We start from the raw sequence: 6,000 nt of genomic DNA, 5'->3' as shown, positions 1-6,000 counted from the left end.
TCAAATCAAATACTCTATAATCTTTTTATCACTACAGGCATTTGATTTGCAAATATATAAAATAATATTCATACATTAATGCTTAAATACTTAGTATGCATTATTCAAATTTATGGCTATTTTCGTTTTAAAGTATTTTTAAAACAATATTAATATTTATTAATACTTTAAACGTTTCATTGGGCCTCCCCCTTATTTTATTGAAACTTTAAAGCATATTATTTTGAAAATATACAACTTCGAGTTGTAGAAATGGGCGTTAATATGAATCAAATTCAAACTTACTAAATACAATAGCAAAGGATATTTTTAGTGATTCAACAGAGGAATAAACATTTTCTAAGGATCAGTACAAAAAACATAAAAACAATTAACTTCATTGGCAATAATGAGGCGAGCAAAACGATTATTATTACCTACTCGACAACTCTCCATTGAAACACGGATGATACGTCAAAGCAAGTATTGCAGTAGTGAAGATGTTCACGTGTTTTACTTGAGTGGAATGATTCATTGACATTAACTCAATCTGATACAGGTATCGTTGATGAACAATATACTTACATATTCCACTTAAGAAGACGGATAGATTACACCATTCATTTGTGTAGTAGTACAACTGCGTTGCTTAACCATTTTCGGTAATTTTCTCACTCCATAATAATAACATTAATGTTATTATTTAAAACGTTATAGTTGCGGAACTCGTGTCGATGCTTAAAAATAGCGAAGTGAAATAATAATGCTGATATTTAAAAGGTTAAAGTTGCTACGTTTGCTACATTCATGTCGACGCTTAAACAAAAGAAAAGTGAAAAACATTATTTCAATTTTCAAAAGACAGCAATGACGGTCGCTTTAGAAACGCACAAAATTGCACGAAAATATTTAAATATTTCTTAAATATTTGACCACATACAGTTAAAAATAGATATAATAGAATAGATAACAGATTTTCCACCGAATAAATACATTTTAATTGGCAGTGTAATAGGCAACCAACCGACATGGAATATATTCGTTTTTCTTATTAAATATCAATGAAAACATGAATATTTCTTGGGAAAAAATTAAAATTTTATTACGCCTATGAGTTGAAGGTATTTCCTATCCGTGTCTTCATCCAATTTCTAATTAATCTGTACAATAGCTTTAGCTAATTTCAGTCTTTGACAAAAAACCTAAAATAACATTTTCTCAACTGAGTCTATTTTGTCACCTCAAAGTAAATATATAAGGAACATAAAATGCGTTGCAGTGCACTTCCATTTGCATTTAGACAGAGCTTATCATGATTTTTATGACTTTATTCTTCATATCACTAATAGCCACCCCTATCCTTATTGGTGATCTTATTTTGTCGCCAAAACAGTAAATCTTTTCAAATACCAATGCAGCAAAGCACAGAGCTGCTAGATCGGGCAATTGGCGTGCCTTTAACAGGAAATGTAAATTAGAAACTTTCATGATACAGTTTATTATGGGAGGTACATTTAGCATCTATTTAGAGATATACAAGTAATCCTTTTGGAAAAGTTCCCCTTTACTTGGCAAATAGGTGTACATTTATGGGCATAATGTGCACGTCATTCTTCTACGTAAAAAATGCATGCTTGCCTTCCATTTCAAAGTTAAATTTACCTTGGTTAAATTGTAGAATACACTAAATCTATTAAGTTAAATACATGATTACTTATTTCAGAAATGTACCAAATAACAGAAAGACCAACTAACTAATCAACCAAACAACTGGAAATATTCCAACTAACAAAATGTAGCATACAATTTGTAACGGAGTGGATTGGAATACATGGCACATTTTCCACAGATATTTAGCACAAAATGGCTAAGCCGATGTGATGATTTGATCGTCGTTCCGTAAAATTAGTGGCCATTGCCATATTATTGGGCAAATTAAAGCAGCCTTGGTGTCAAAGATGGAATTGAGCAAATGAGTTTTTGTATTTGTAGAAATATTCCTAGAAGCGCTTGGGATGGACTACATTGACAGAAGAAAAAATCCATCACCTCTACAAGAATCAGGTAACAATCATTCTAATGAAAAACGGAAGGAAAATACATGCCAAAATAAACAAAGGAGTTCGACAAGGTTGCAATCTCTCGCCAGCACTATTCAACGTATATCTAGAAGAGGCAATAAAGGAAGTACAAGAATTGGACATCAAAGAAGTCAAGGTGAATGGTGAATAAATTGAAATGCTGCGGTTCGCAGACGACATCGCAGTAGTAGCAGAGACGCGAGAGGACCTGCAAGCAAACCTGACTACTATGGACCAAGCACTTCGGGAATATAATAAGAGCATCTACAAGAAGAAAACGAAAATCCTTGCATGTGGAAGAGAGGATCTGAGTGCAGATATCACGATTCGAGGAGTAAAACTAGAGCAAGTGTAATCCTTCATCTATTTGGGCAACAGTATAACTTGGGATGCAAGAAACTCGACCGAAGTCAAGCGAAGAAAAGCCCAAGATAAGAACGCATTCATGAATAAGAGGCAATTACTATGTTCAAAGAACATATGATTGCAAATAAGAAACCAGTTCATCAAAACGTTCGTGTGGAACATGGCACTATACGGATAGGAGACATGGAATAATGAAAAAGTGGACCAACGAATAATAGAAGCATTTGAAATATGGTGCTGGAGGAAAACGCTGAAGATGAAATGGACAAAGTGAGGAACGATGAGGTATATAGAAGAGCAGAAGAGGAAAGGACTATATGGAGAGCTCTACGGCAAAGAAGTAGATGGATTGGACATACCTCGAGGCACAATGGATTAGTTAGAAACATAATAGAAGGAAAAATTGAAGGAAATATCCCGCGAGGAAGGCCAAGAAACAAGTACATTGGGCAAATTAAGGAGGACGTAAAACACGGAACGTATCAGAGGGTGGGGGAATTAACACCAAATAGGGAAGAATGGAGGGCTGCAGTAAACCAATCTTAGGATTAAAATACTGATGATGGTGATTAGTTTGTAGGATTTAGACACTCACCCAATATCTTCAAGAGAGCGGGCTTTCTATTCCTTCCCAATTCATTAAAGTATTTCTCGTATTCTTTGTAACTGCTACGTGACATTATAGATTACTTAAATTCACTGAAAGGTCGTAACACTTAAATTTTTGTCTACGATCTAGATGAGACTGTGGTGAACAACCAGCTGATAGTGAGCTTTAATACACGTGAGGTGAGTTCCGAATTTCACCGCCAGTATTGCCTAAAAATGGAGTCAGCTGGTGCTGCCACCGTAGCAGGTGCCATGTACCCATGTCGGAGCACTCTACGGGACTGCTTCCCTCTCCATAGAAAATTTACGATTAGAATCACTGTTTTAATACCGATTAAGTCAGGATGTGCAAGGGCACAGGTTATTCACCATCCCTTATCCGGCCCCGGTGGCCGCGGGGTAACATCTTCAACTGCCAACACAGAGGTCGAGGGTTCCATTACCGCCTAGGTGATTTTTTTCTCCGCCGAGGGCTCGGGTGTATGTACGAGTAGTTCTCACTTTGTTATCCTCATTGGTCGTTCAATCCTAAGATTGGTTGCCCGCAACTCTCCATCCTATCCTATCTCATGCTAATTGGCTTACTTCCTGGTATTTTTTGCAATGTACGTTCTTCCTGGTATTTTTTGCAATGTACTTTCTTCTTTATCTGTCCCATGTATTTATTCCTTGGCCTTCCTTTTGGGACTTTTCCCTCTATTTTCCTTTTCTATTATATTCTTCACGAATCCATTGTGCCTCAGGGTGTGGTCAATTTACCTAGTTCTTCCTTTCGCTATGGTGTTCCAAAAGGTTGGTTCTTCGTCTATTATTCTGTATACTTCTTAATTTCTTATTTCATCCATCCATTTATTCTTAAACATCCTCCTCCAGCACCAGGTTTTAAAGGCCTTCAGTATTTTCTGGTGTTCTTTTCCGATGGTCCATGCAACTGATCCATAGAGTGCAACGCCCCATACGAATGTTTTCACGTATTGTTTCCTCGTCTGTAGTTGTATCTTCTTTGAACACAGTAGTTTGTCTTTTCATTGTGAATGCTCTCTTAGCTAAACTTTTCTTCGCTTGATGTCTGTAGTACTTCTTCCGTCCCATGAGATGGTACTTCCGAAGATAGGTGAGAGAATCTACATGCTCTAATTTTCGTTCTTTCAGTGTGACTTCTGTATTCCGCTTCTCTCTTTGTTCTCTCAAATTGTTTTATCATTGCTCAATGTCTTATGGATAGGCCGAAGTGCTGTTTTCGCACCAATTCAAAATAAATAAAATTTACATGCCCTTGCCTCTCCCATCAAAACACAAAATCAACGAAACAAATATACACATCCTGATCGTACTCAATATTTCTGTCTATTAGTAACTTAATCCATCACGCGCGCATTCCCTTCCTGCATCCAAACATCTTCCCCTAGCTAATGAGTGTTCTTTTCTCCAAGATCTTGTTCATGTTTCTAAATACCATCTTGGCTGTGTAAAAAATCAGACTTAACGTTCTGTCTGCTCCAGTGCTAAACTAACTTTCCCTTTTTTATGGGTTCTATTTATTTATTTACCATTAATCCGAAAAAAGCCATTTTTGATCTTCGTTTCGGAATTTCTAACTGGAAAATAACAACGGAGTCAAGCACAAATATTCCGGCCCCAGTAGGAGAAAAACGCACGTATGCGGGATTCGAACCTCTGGGTTAGCTGGCGGAGACGGTACCTCGTCGCCACCGGGGCCAGCTAAACTGATGAAATCTTCCGGGAAAATTAACGTAGTTGGGTTTTAATGAGCAAGAGTGATGGGTGGAGGAATCATTAATTTTGATAGAATGTGCGTCTGTACGTATAACAAAACAATTGAAACACATAAAAAAATCATGCTATTTACCAAGTATTTATTGTTTACTTTAGGCCATTCGAAAAAAGTAAACATGATCATTTTATATTAGTAAAAGGTGGATTTCAACCACTTGCAAAACGTTTTGTTTTTCAAGAGATGGACATGGAAGTATTGACGAATTCAGATATTAATTCCTCACATGCTACATCATGTTAATCTTTCTTATCAGAAGCAGTTTCAATGGATTAACTGCTTAACTTTAATTTTTAATTGGAGGTACTGGAGAAAATCCTCAATTTGGCTTGGAATATGTTTCAAGAGGGTGGAACGTGTTGTGATCGTGTGAATGGTAAATCTAATGTATCTGTAAGTATATTTTTCTTATTTTCGAGAAAACCTTGAAATGTGACCTTTAATCATTAATTAAATCATAAGACGGTAGAGGAAGCGGAATTTACTTGATGTAGAAATTAGCAATGTAAGCATAATTATGCGCAGAAAACCTTCTATTTATTTGTAATTTTGGTGATTTTACATTATTATTATTAATTAATCTACCGATTGAGCAGGTTTTGGATGAACAAAGCCACCAAATATATATGTTGTTTCTCCCAACAAAGCACAACCCAACATCTTACTCTACAAGTCCCTTCATATCTCTGTGTATTTCCTTCCTCCCTTCGTCCCGTCCAACATCCCTATCCTATTTTTGCCCCTTCTTTGTTTTATAACCATTTTCCCCTCTATCACAGTCTTTAACACCGCATCGCCGATCAATAAGCTTTTCATCCATTTTTCCTGCCTCGTAGTCATTTCTCCCAACCGTCCCCTCTCCTCGCCCACCATACCTAGCACTTCCTCATTTGTTTTCCTTTCGGTCCATTTCACCTTCTGCATCCTTCACATCTAAATTTCAAAAGCCTCCAATCTACTTCTATCCTCCTGCTTTAGTGACCATTTTTCCGCGCTGTGCATAACTACGCTCCATATCAAAGTTTTGACGAGCCTTTTCTTGACATACTTACTCAACACCCCAATCATCAACCTCCTCCTTGTGAAAGCCTCTTTGCCTAGTGCAATTCTTCTTCTTACGCCCCTACCACGAGTCGGGGATGGGTTGGTGGCAGCTCTTCAAACTATCCT

The 6,000-nt window shown here is 36.9% G+C and overlaps 1 protein-coding gene across 1 annotated transcript in view; it reads right to left on the bottom strand.

Moving 5' to 3' along the window:
- The window catches only part of LOC139697856 (uncharacterized), a 486,545-nt gene that overhangs the window by 454,062 nt on the left and 26,483 nt on the right, over positions 1–6,000 (bottom strand). The window lies entirely within an intron of this gene.

The sequence above is a fragment of the Hetaerina americana genome, unplaced genomic scaffold (genome assembly GCF_022747635.1).
Source record: "Hetaerina americana unplaced genomic scaffold, ioHetAmer1.1.p SCAF_8, whole genome shotgun sequence".
Classification (NCBI taxonomy): domain Eukaryota; kingdom Metazoa; phylum Arthropoda; class Insecta; order Odonata; family Calopterygidae; genus Hetaerina; species Hetaerina americana.
This window is presented reverse-complemented; position numbering and strand designations above follow the sequence as displayed.